Genomic DNA, 13,730 nt, shown 5'->3' with positions numbered 1-13,730 from the left:
GCTACAGAAATTGTAGGTACATTTATGTAAAACAATATTCAAAACACTCACCCAGATCTTGTGTATTTTTAGATGTTTTAAACTTTTTATTAGCTTGGAGAAACAAGTTACTATAAGCTCTAACATAAATGACACCTCAGAATGAGGCTACATGATGCTGCAAATGTCCTTGTTACTATGACGATTAACTACCAGCTAAAAAAAGGATTTTAAAACACCCATATGAAAGTTGGGCCTTCAATTTCAAATATGAGTTCTAATGACATAATAATTAGACATATGCGCAGATAAACAATGTTGGTTTTGATCTTGTCAATTATTATTTTTTTGGTGACACACAGATTACTTCACCAGGTTGTTTCTTCCAGGAAAATTGAATTAATATTTCCCTATTATTTCCTATACGTTAAAGAGCAGCTGCAAAGCAGCACAATAGAGGCACAGCAGAACATGAACAGCAGGAAACCTGTTAGATATGCGGGAAAGTGATAACAAAGTCATGGTGGGGGGGGGGTCTGTGGTACATGGTGGTATATGTTATAGTACGTAGGCTAAAGCAGTGAGCGCCACAAGTGGACAGTAGGATAGGTAGTAGGCTTGGTACCGGGGCAGCACAAGAGCTGTGTCACCTAGTGATATATAGAATAGTACATAGTACATAAATACATAGGTTTGAGTGGCAAGTATCGCAAGTGGGCAGGAGGACAATCAGGGCACCAAGGACAGCACATATCCCTGGTAATACAAGAACAAAGCATAAGTGGCAGTTAACGTTCATCTGTCAATGACTGACAATCAATATCTGGCCATATATAGGTATTTTAAAGAACTTGCCTTAATGCCATTGAAAAGGAAGCCTCGGAGAACTATAGATTGTTTCTTGAAATAGCTGGCAGTTGAAGGTGAAGCATAGTTTGATCTACCACTTGTCACTTGGAAGAGTGATCACGTGACAGACATCTTTAACCCCTTAATCCAAAAGAACGTAAATATACGTCATACGGTCAGGGCCGGTGCTAGGATTTTTGGCCACACAGGCGAGGATACATTTTGCCGCCCCCCCCTCCCCTATTACATACCATCCCATTGCTAGTTAAAGGAATATAAAACCTAAATTTTTTAGAGCATGGCATTTTAAGCAACTTTCTAATGTACTCCTATTATCAATTTTACTTCATTCTCTTGGTATCTGTATTTTAAAAGCAGGAATGTAAGCTTAGGAGCTGGACCATTTTTTAGTTCAGAATATGGGTAGAGCTTGCTGATTGGTTACTAAATTCAAATAAATCAGTGGTAGCGCAGCATAGCAAATCAAACAGTGGTAGTGCAGTAAAAGCAAACCAGACTGTGGTAGTGCAGTATAGCAAACTAAACAGTGGTAGTGCTGCATAACAAATCAGACAGTGGTTGTGCTGCATAGCAAATCAGCAAGTGATTGTGCTGCATAACAAATCAGACAGTGGTTGAGCTGCATAGCAAATCAAACAGTGGTTGTGCTGCATAGCAAATCACAAAGGCAGACAGGTAGTAAACTAAGCGCTGTAGGATCCTAATGCTCTCCTCCTGGATAGTCCCCTAGCAGACTGACAGAAACAGAATGTGTGTGAGGTGAAGGGAGCGCTTAAAGCTTAATAGGATAGGGATGTAATTGGCATATGGCTGAGATAGGATGTGAGATACCGAAGTCTAAAAATTTAATAAAATTCCATACAATATATAATATACAATATACACAATTAATAAAGTTACAATATATGATAACATGGATCCATGATATAAATGTTAAAATACAAATTAAAAACAATGGTTAAACAGACCTAAATGAGTATTCTAACAGTATACCAATAACAGTATAGGTGCACCATGCAATGATAGATTAAAACAGATAAGGTATAGATGATATAAATGTCCAAAAAAATGTAAATTTCTACAAGTGTCTATTAAGTGTTCTCCACTAAAAAATCTGTAAACTAATTCCAAAGAAAATCCAATAGTTCAATAAATTCCAAAAAATCCAAAAGTCGATCCAAAAAATAGCAAACTGCAGATTTGTGTCCACAAAAATAGTCAAAATAGTCAGTATGAAATAATCAATTTAAAATAAATCTGTGTAGTAGTGGGTATCCAAAGTTCAAAAAACAATGTGTAAATAATCTGTGCAAATGATCTGTGGTGAAAATCGTTATAAAAAAGGGGGTATACAATAAATCGTGCTTTCAAAATGGATATAAGGTGCTACCAAAAAAAGGTGGTAGTTAAAAGCTAGTGTCAGATAGATGAGGTGTGTATAAAAACAGATTTAGTGCCGGTGACTAAATTATATTTTCCATATAAAGATTTGAAAAGTTCCTGTACCTGTAAAAAAACGAAAAGAACACAATGGTGCAATAAAGTTTTTACACTTGACAAATGATAGGAAATAAACTTACCAGTATGTCTGGGTCTACGCGTTTCGGCCTCTAACAAGGCCTTTCTCAAGACTATTTATATCATCTATACCTTATCTGTTTTAATCTATCATTGCATGGTGCACCTATACTGTTATTGGTATACTGTTAGAATACTCATTTAGGTCTGTTTAACCATTGTTTTTAATTTGTATTTTAACATTTATATCATGGATCCATGTTATCATATATTGTAACTTTATTAATTGCGTATATTGTATATTATATATTGTATGGAATTTTATTAAATTTTTAGACTTCGGTATCTCACATCCTATCTCAGCCATATGCCAATTACATCCCTATCCTATTAAGCTTTAAGCGCTCCCTTCACCTCACACACATTCTGTTTCTGTCAGTCCGCTAGGGGACTATCCAGGAGGAGAGCATTAGGATCCTACAGCGCTTAGTTTACTACCTGTCTGCCTTTGTGATTTGCTATGCAGCACAACCACTGTTTGATTTGCTATGCAGCTCAACCACTGTCTGATTTGTTATGCAGCACAATCACTTGCTGATTTGCTATGCAGCACAACCACTGTCTGATTTGTTATTCAGCACTACCACTGTTTAGTTTGCTATACTTCACTACCACTGTCTGGTTTCCTTTTACTATTAAGACCACTACCTGTTTGATTTGCTATGCTGCGCTACCACTGATTGATTTGAATCACTATTAAGCTTTAAGCGCTCCCTTCACCTCACACACATTCTGCATAGCAAATCAGCAAGTGGTTGTACTGCATAAAAAATCAGCACGTGGTTGTGCTACATAACAAATCAGTCAGTGGTTTTGCTGCATAGCAAACCAGACAGTGGTTGTGCTGCATAGCAAATCAGACAGTGGTTGTGCTGCATAGCAAATCAAACAGTGGTTGTGCTGCCTAGCAAATCAGACAGTGGGTGTGCTGCCTAGAAAATCAGATAGTGGGTGTGCTGCATAGCAAATCAGACAGTGCTTGTGCTGCCCAGCAAATCAGACAGTGAGTGTGCTGCATAACAAATAAGACAGTGGGACTGCTGCATAGCAAATCAGACAGTGGTTGTGCTGCATAGCAAATCAGACAGTGGGTGTGCTGCATAGCAAATCAGACAGTGGATGTGCTGCATAGCAAATCAGACAGTGCTTGTGCTGCATAGAAAAGCAGACAGTGGTTGTGCTGCATAACAAATAAGACAGTGGGTGTTCTGCATAGCAAATCAGACAGTTGTGCTGCATAGCAAATCAGACAGTGGTTGTGCTGCATAGCAAATCATACAGTGGTTGTGCTGCATAGCAGATAGACAGTGGTTGTGCTGCATAGCAAATCAGACAGTGGTTGTGCTGCATAACAAATAAGTAAGTGGGTGTGCTGCATAGCAAATCACATGTAAGAAATCACATGCAGGAAATACAGATGCTCTAGTCTAAGCTCTAACCAGACAACTGATGTGTGTAGTGGGGGGTTTTACTATATGGGGTAAAGTATAACTAATGTGTGTGTGTAGTGGGGGTTACTGTATGGGGTAAAGTATAACTAATGTGTGTAGTGGGGGTTACTGTATGGGGTACAGACAGTATAACTAATGTGTGTAGTGGGGGTTACTGTATGGGGAATGTAAGCTTAGGAGCTGGACCATTTTTTGGTTCAGAACATGGGTAGAGCTTGCTGATTGGTGGCTAAATTCAAATAAATCAGTGGTAGCGCAGCATAGCAAATCAAACAGTGGTAGTGCAGCAAAAGCAAACCAGACAGTGTTAGTGCAGCATAGCAAACTAAACAGTGGTAGTGCTGCATAACAAATCAGACAGTGGTTGTGCTGCATAACAAATCAGGCAGTGGTTTTGCTGCATAGCAAATCAGACAGTGGTTGTGCTGCATAGCAAATCAGACAGTGGTTGAGCTGCATAGCAAATCAAACAGTGGTTGTGCTGCATAGTAAATCAGCAAGTGGTTGTGCTGCATAAACAATCAGCACGTGGTTATGCTACATAACAAATCAGTCAGTAGTTTTGCTGCATAGCAAATCAGACAGTGGTTGTGCTGCATAGAAAATCAGACAGTGGTTGTGCTGCATAGCAAATCAAACAGTGGTTGTGCTGCCTAGCAAATCAGACAGTGGGTGTGCTGCCTAGAAAATCAGATAGTGGGTGTGCTGCATAGCAAATCAGACAGTGCTTGTGTTGCATAGCAAATCAGACAGTGTTTGTGCTGCATCGCAAATCAGACAGTGGTTGTGCTGCCTAGAAAATCAGACAGTGGGTGTGCTGCCTAGAAAATCAGACAGTGGGTGTGCTCCCTAGAAAATCAGACAGTGGATGTGCTGCATAGCAAATCAGTTAGTGGTTTTGCTACATAGCAAATCAGACAGTGGCTGTCCTGCATAGTAAATCAGACAGTGTTTGTGCTGCATCGCAAATCAGACAGTGGTTGTGCTGCCTAGCAAATCAGACAGTGGGTGTGCTGCCTAGAAAATCATACAGTGGGTGTGCTGCCTAGAAAATCATACAGTGGGTGTGCTGCATAGCAAATCAGACAGTGCTTGTGCTGCATAGCAAATCAGACAGTGGTTGTGCTGCATAGCAAATCAGACCGTGGGTGTGCTGCACAGCAAATCACACAGTGGGTGCGCTGCATAGCAAATCAGATAGTGCTTGTACTGCATAGCAAATCAGACAGTGGTTGTGCTGCATAACAATAAGACAGTGGGTGTTCTGCATAGCAAATCAGACAGTGGTTGTGCTTCATAGCAGATCAGACAGTGGTTGTGCTGCATAGTAAATCAGACAGTGGGTGTGCTGCACAGCAAATCAGACAGTGGGTGCGCTGCATAGCAAATCAGATAGTGCTTGTACTGCATAGCAAATCAGACAGTGGTTGTGCTGCATAACAATAAGACAGTGGGTGTTCTGCATAGCAAATCAGACAGTGGTTGTGCTGCATAGCAGATCAGACAGTGGGTGTGCTGCATAGCAAATCAGACAGTGGTTGTGCTGCATAGCAAATCATACAGTGGTTATGCTGCATAGCAGACAGACAGTGGTTGTGCTGCATAGCAAATCAGACAGTGGTTGTGCTGTATAGCAAATCATACAGTGGTTGTGCTGCATAGCAGACAGACAGTGGTTGTGCTGCATAGCAAATCAGACAGTGGTTGTGCTGCATAACGAATAAGAAAGTGGGTGTGCTGCATAGTAAATCACATGTAAGAAAGCATATGTAGGAAATATAGATGCTCTAGTCTAAGCTCTAACCAGACAACTGATGTGTGTAGTGGGGGGTTTTACTATATGGGGTAAAGTATAACTAATGTGTGTGTGTAGTGGGGATTACTGTATGGGGTAAAGTATAACTGATGTGTGTAGTAGGGGTTACTGTATGGGGGTACAGGCAGTATAACTAATGTGTGTAGTGGGGGTTACTGTATGTTGATACTTTACCCCATATAGTAATAACCCCCACTACACACATCAGTTATACTTTACCCCATACAGTTTGGAGTAAAGTGTAACTGGTGTGTGCACTGGGGGTTACTGCATGGTGTAAAGTATAACTGATGTTTAGTGGACCGATAGTAAGGAAGCTGGACATCTTGTCAGCCAGCATGGTCACTCATGGATGGTCCGCACGCCAAGCAGTGCAGCATCAAAAGCATGTGATGGCATATGCCCCCGTGACATTTTGCGCACACTCCTGCGCCCAGTGCCAGGCATTAAGGGCAAGCAATCCAAAAACAGGCTCACTCACCTCTGTCACAGTGGCGACGACAGCCGCAGGCCAGGCTGCAGCCCTGCAAGGTGTTATTTTACACCATGTACCATTTTAGTAGCCCTTCTTTTGGACAGCTTCTTGTTTATTTATATCTTTCTGAAGAAATGGTCTCTAGAACTGGACACAGTATTCCAGATTTGGTCTAACTAATGATTTGTAAAGTGGCATAAGATCCTTGCTATTTCGGCTACTAATACCTCTTCCAATGCAACCAAGTATTCGACTGGCCATTCTGGCTGCACTGCTGCATTGTGTACCACATTTTAAATAATCTGAAATAATAATACCCAAGTCCCTTTCTTCTTTAGTTACAGTCAGTAATGTACCATTGAGACTATAATTGGCCTTGGGTTGTGGTGGTTTTGGGGTTAACAGTGTAGTTGGGCAGTTTTCAATTTTGGGGTGTGGTGGTTTAGGGCTTAATAGTGTAGCAGAGTAGTTTGTGAGGGGGTTGTGCCACTTTAGGGGTTAATAGTATAGCATGGCACATTGTGGTATGGTGGTTTAGGGGATAATAGTGTGTGGGGTAGTTTGCAATGTAGGGGTGAGTCTGTTTAGGGGTTAATAGTATAGTTTAGTGCAAACTTTCAAGTCATGTAAAAAAATTTACATAAAATTTGATTGGATTTGAGCAATCACATTTACTTTCAACTTGTAATACGAGTGTACATTGCTGCTCAACGCCGCCCATAGAAAATATGGGGAGCGCAGATTACCGTAAATTTGCAAACGAATGCAAACATTGCGTTACTTATAACATGGATTAAAGTTAAAAAAAAACTATGATCACGTTTCTGCTCCTCGTGCTAATGATAGCACTCCCTGGCCCTTTATATTTTACCTTTTTTTCTTTCAGATCGCCTACTGCTGGGGAGATACTTCATTTAATGGCAATAATTTTTTATCATTTTATCGTACTGTTCCCAACGAAATGTTAGAAATCAAGGTGATCGCACAGTTATTGAAGACATTTTCTGTCAAATGGGTTGGGATCATAGTATCAGATGATTATACTGGTCAAAAAGCAAGTGCAGAGTTGAAGAAAGCAATCAAAGACATTGGCAGTTGTGTAGCTTTCTTAGAAGTTTTATCAGTGGAATTTAATACAAATGTAATGTTTCATAAAAATTATAAAATAATGTCTACAATTTGGAAAACTACAGCTAAAGTTATAATCCTTTTTCTGGGTGGAAAAAATATAATGAGATTTTATTGGCAAATTTATGCACATAAATTCCCAAATAAACTCTGGATAACGTCTTCATTTTTTATTACACTAAAACATTTTGGAGGAAGCGAATTATTATGTACGTTTAACGGCGCAATTTCTGTTGCTGTTCATCAAGAAGAAATTCTAGGATTTAAGGATTTTTTATACAAACTGAAGCTATCACATTATCCAGATGACAGAGAATTTGAAACCATGTGGGAAGTTCTGTTTGACTGCTCGATAAATGGCCCATCTTACAAATTGGCAAAATGCACAGGAAATGAATCTTTAACTAACACAGAAATATTCTCCAATGGCACTTTGAACTCTAGAGTCGCGTATCGAGTTTACACTGCGGTATATTCTTTGGCTCATGCACTACATGACATGCACGCGCACCAAAATATAATTGATTTTTCTAAAGAATTTATTGCATTGAAAAACACATTTCACCCCTGGCTGGTAAGTGAATGGCTTTTTCATAAATCATTTCTAACATATACATGAGAAATGGCTATTTAGTATTAAAAATTATAATACCGTTGAGGTATACAATCAAAATATGTGCTTTTGTATCATATAAAAGTATTTAATTTGCTGTATATACTGAAAATAGACGTTATTGCATTTAAAAAAATAAAAATAAAAAGCAATTATAAACAGTGCAATAGTCACAAAATAAAAATCCAAATTTTATAATGTGAATAAAAATTACTGTGCAGTGAAGCAAGGAAAATGTTTGCAAAGATCCAAAACCTGGAGAAAGGAAAACCAGGATCTGTCTCTAGTCGCAGGGATGGGTTTACTATACAAGAACGGCTATTGTCAGTAGCTCCCTAAGTGACGTTTAGTCAGATTATAATGTTTTTATCCATTTTATATAAATGTTTTCATATCTAGAAGAGTTCTATTTTTAACCAGAAGTTTCCTGATTTGGGCTATTGTCTAGTATAGTAGCTCATGTTTTAGGTACAGATACACCAGAGGCATTGTTGGAATCGCTACCGCTGTTTTTGATTTCCTCCAGATTTTTTCCCAGTTTTCAGATCTTTGGATGTTTATATCTTGCTTCAGTGCACAGTGATTTTTATTCAAATTATTTAGAGAAATTATTTTATTATTCTCATTTTAAAGACAACATACTTTTTTTCTGTTTCCCAAAATTTTAAATTTTAAAGTCACATTTCTTTCATGAGGTGGTGAGAGTCCACAAGCCATTGCTGTATCAGGTATACATACATGTTGGTATTCCTAGATACTTATAGGGGTCAATTTATTAAAGTCTGGCGGACATTAAACACGGTAACATATCATGTCCGCAGACATCGCTGAATCGTTGCATGCGGACAGCATACGCTGTCCGTATTCAGCATTGCACAAGCAGTTCTAGTGAACTGCTTGTGAAATACAACCCCCTGCAGATTGGCCGCTAGCAGGGGTGTCAATCAGCCCGATCATATAGGATTGGGCGGATTGTTGTCCACCGAATCAGAGGTGGCGTATGAGTTAAGGAGCAGCGGTCTATAGACCGCTGCTTCTTAACTCCTGTTTCCGGCGAGCCAAAAGGCTCACGCAGAAACAGGGTGAATTGGCCTAATTCGGCCATAAATAAATTGACCCCATAGTGTTTATATAGACCATGCAAATATTTATATATAACGTTATATCACCACCGCTCTCTTTTCTAGAGCAAACAGAACCAATCTTTCTAACTTCTTCTAATATCTTAGAATATCCAAACCTATTCATTTTGTAGCCCTTCTCTGAGCCCTGCAACATGTATACAAAGAATATGAAAACTGGTTGTAAGAAGCAGGGTTAATATGTAAATCAGAGAATAAAAACAAAATTAACAAAATATTTCTTGTATAAGGTAATAAAAATACTGGATGAAATATGAAAATGAGACATAAAGGCCTATTTAAGAAATGTCTTGCGGACCTGATCCGACACTGCGGATCAGGTCCGCCAGACTTCGCTGAATGCGGAGAGCAATACGCTCTCCGCATTTAACATTGCACCAGCAGCTCACAAGAGCTGCTGGTGCAACGCCGCCCCCTGCAGACTCGCGGCCAATGGGCCGCCAGCAGGGGGCATCAATCAACCCGATCGTACTCGATTGGGTTGAATTGTTGCGATTCCTGTCTGCCTGCTCAGAGCAGGTGGACAGGGTTACGGAGCAGCGGTCTTTGTGACCACTGCTTCATAACTGCTGTTTCTGGCGAGTCTGAAGACTCGAGAGAAACACGGACCGTCAAGCTCCTTTCGGAGCTTGATAGATGGGCCCCGTAGGGGTTAATCAAAATCCTTTAGAAAAAAGTATTGATTAATCTAGAAAAAAATGCCACAGACTTTAAAGGGACATGAAACCCAATTTGTTTCTTTCATGATATAGATAGTTGTGATTATAAACAACTTTTGAATTTACTTCCATTATCTGTTTTGTTCTCTTGGTATCCTTTGCTTAAAAGGATACCTAGGTAGGCTCAGGAGCTGTTGATTTGTGGCTGCACATATATGATTCATGTTATTGGATCACAGAGGTCATTAACTAGCTCAAAGGAGTGCATTGCTGATTCTTAAACAAAGGAAACCAAGAGAATGAAACAGACGTCTATAATTGACTCATAATTTTACCACTTGGGTGGTAAAAGTAATTGTGATCCTAAACAGAACTAATTCTGAGAACATAGACACCAACTGCAGTGGAAAGGTGACACTTCCTGATAGCACTGAAATGATAACTCGCAATCCTTTATTTTCATGTCAGTTATTTCTTCAATGTTTTGATCATTCTTTGTTAACAAAATTTCCCCCAAAATATGAACTATTAATTGTCTGATTATGAAAAATGCCAACAGAAGCTCCTGCATTTTTACTGCATTAACATAAAATAATATGGTCTCACTTTATGATTGAAAGCAAAATAAAGGGTAAGATTATGAGTGGAGCGCTAACTGTAATGCGCAAGCGATATGAGGCATTTCCCGGCTCTTTGTGCACAACGGGAATAGTGCACATATTATGAGTTGAAAGTAAGTGAGTTTGCTTGAGCACAATGGAATTTAACGCTTGTCTGGTTAACTGTTACGCGTGACAAAAGAGTTGTGCAAAACATTAGAAATGCATTTAGCAGTAGATTTACACTCATAATAGCATTTCTGATAAAAATATAAAAAAGCCCACAAAAAAGTTATTAAGGCTTTAAGATATATGAAAAACATTGGAATGTGAAATATTTTTTGTTGGTTTTAGCGCACTTGAAAAAATGTGATTGGGTTTGCCCATGGGCATAGGGGTTATTTTTTTTTTTTTGCAGTGTGAATGCTTTCACTTGCATGCTAACTTTTTACTTTCAACTCATATATAAGCGCAACCCGACCTGTGCAAAAGACTCTGTCTAGCAAAAATAATGCTTTACTCGTAACCTAGCCCGAAGTGTGCATATTCTAATTTGTTGGCAAACAAAAAAATTATATATATATATAGAGAGAGAGAGAGAGAGAGAGAGAGATGGCATTACTTGTTTTGTGTGTATATATAAATAAATAAATATATATATAAACTAGCATGGGGTACAATATCTCAAATTGAGATTAAAAGTCCACAATAAAAAAAAGGAGAAGATTTAGCGTGGCCGACATCTCTTCAGCACACCCTATACAATTAATGGAGATGGTAACGGCGCTCACAGATATGGTAGTGTAAGGTAGCAAGGTCTCCTGAAATGAAATTAAGGGCCTGTGCCATCTAGTGGTAGTGAGAATCTTTGTTGCAGAGTGAGGGGTCGGTGCTTACTCACCACATGTAAGGCTAGGTGCAGAAGGATTAAGGCTCTTGTTCCTGGGACTGCAACAGTGAAAGTTTCTCAGTGAAAGTTTCTGGTTTCCAGTGCAGTCATTCTTTATTCTGAAGTTCATCATTGAGCGTGCTAATAGGATTTTAACGGTGCCTAAGCTCTACAGGGATTCTGCAGTCTCCTCTCCTTAAAGGGCTTCTCCTAAAGGACAAGAGAGTGACATGATTGAGGATGTCATTCACATTCACGCTGGTGGCAAACAGGCCTGTTTCGTCCCTTTTCTCCCCTTCCCCCACCCAGCCGCAACAGCTCTCTTTCCCCTCCCCCTATCTTTGAGGCTTCAGGGCCTCGTTCTGAGGCAGTGTAAGGGGGGTGGTCCTGGGTTAGAGTTCTCATGGCCTCCTATCCTAGAACAGGCTTTGGAAGCAAGGGTCGGGGCCTTGACATCCCTGTATGCCACTGTTATTCCCCGGGCTTTCGGGCCTTCTGTTTTGAGTGGGCCTATAGTGCCTATGCAGGGCGGTGGTGGGGGATATGCCCATGCCCCTACGCTCTAGTCCATGCTCCCCACCATCATCAGGCAGTCGCATCGGCGTGATGTTGGCTGCCTCCGCTTCCAGTCATGCACTCCTGCGAGTGATGTCACTTCCGGAAGTGATGTGCGGGACTCGTGAGCATCAAGACTGGTGGCGAAGGCATCAACAGAATGGAAGCAGAGAAGCAGGGTTCTGTCTGCAGGTGAATTGGGGGGTATCTGGCCGCAGCAAAGCGCAGAAGAGCATGGATGTGTTCGCGAGTTGGGCTGATAATGAAGAAACATTGTCAGATGTGATTGAGATGGATGTGGAGCAAGGGCCTAGGATGTCTACACTCTCAGCCAGCCGGGATACTCCCCTCTCCTTTTTCTGTCCCTCACAGGTGACAATGCAAACCTCAAACTCAGCAGGGACCTCATAAGCATGGCCTAGCACAACACCACTCTACGGCACAGCCCGAGAGGGCGCTGGGACAGCCTCCGCGGACATGCTGGGGGAAGGAGCAACTCAGTCTGCAATGGCCTGTGGGGGAGTAACAACGTCCACAGCTGGTGAGCATTCCTCCTAAAACCTCACACACACATTTAGTGTGGACTCTAGCTCAGACTCTGATTCAGATGGGGGTAGGAGATTTAGCCTAGCTAGCAAAGATCAGAGGTGCATGTTCCACATGCTGAAATTTCTAGTCACAGAGCAATGCCAAGGTAGGGAGGCCACATGAATGCCAAGGTCCCTGGCGCACTCGCCGGACTGCGTGTCACGTCGGTGGCCACATCCGGGGCGTCAGCTCTGGTTACATCTGGTCAGCCAGGTGTGGATAGCACAGTCAGTGCCAGGAGGGTGTGAGTGGAATGGAATAGTCATTATATATAATTGTTGGTATAAATGTGTTGGATATGTTGCTGTAAATGTGATGAGTGTTATGTAGTCGGGACAAAGAGCTGAAAATATGCTACACTGCAATAGTGCACTTAATGCATTATTGCTTGTTTATACCTTTGTAAGCTAAATGCACTATTGGTCAGGTGATGTTCCCACCAGTCACTGACTTTTTGTTAGTACAAATTGGTATAGGCAAGAATTGCAGTCAGGTTTACACCCAATTAAGTTCAAAGTGCAAGATTATTACTTCAAGGCATCCCTATTGATTAAGCTCTGTCCATGTGACTGCTATGTATGGCAAGTTTTTTTGCATACAAGGGAAATTACATGGGAGAAAAAAAGCAGATCACACTTTAAATTTGGATCCGTAACAGTTTGTTTGATAAAATGTGATATATATTTCAGACTGCCATATTGCTAGTGTAAAACAAATTTATGTTTTGAACATCTTAAGGGTTATGCTGCCATACTGACATGTGAAGCTTGTGCAGGGAGTAAGTGTGCAACATTGTTGCCAATGTTGGGCAGGGGATTTGCTTACCTTATCAATTACATGGATGTCTTGATCACTCCCTATTTTGTTCCTCTCTGGCCAGTGAAGTTTCAGATCACCCTAAATGTCAATCAGTCCCTCCTAAGCGGCTGTGAGAGGCATCTCCAGTGACACGGCGAGTATCTGCAAAGGGGAGAGAGGTCAGGTCTGGTGGGGATGAAGAGGGTTTACCCCCATCCCAGCAGGATGCGTTTCCTGCATCGGGCCTGTCAAGTACCCCCATTGTCCCTTTAACCCAGGATGGGGATTTGTTTGACTCAGGGGTGTTGGAGGGTTTGGGCGATGGTAAGTGTGAGGAGGAGACCCCGGATGGCTCTATTGGCCTCCCAGTGGATGTGGTTGGTGGTATAGGGATTGGGGAGGTAGAGCAGGCCGACAGGCCTTCAGGTGGGCAGGCAGCAGACACAGGGGTTATCCCAGGGAGTAGCGGAGAAAGATTAGGAGTTGGCTGACCTCACGGCCTAATGATGGGTCAAAATCTGGTGGTAGACCTTCCGGCTCACCCCCCTCTAAGTTTCCCGACAATTGAGGCTGGTGCGGGAGTTGCAGAC

Source organism: Bombina bombina, chromosome 4, assembly GCF_027579735.1.
Source record: "Bombina bombina isolate aBomBom1 chromosome 4, aBomBom1.pri, whole genome shotgun sequence".
In the NCBI taxonomy this organism is placed as follows: domain Eukaryota; kingdom Metazoa; phylum Chordata; class Amphibia; order Anura; family Bombinatoridae; genus Bombina; species Bombina bombina.
Note: the sequence above shows the minus strand (reverse complement) of the source record.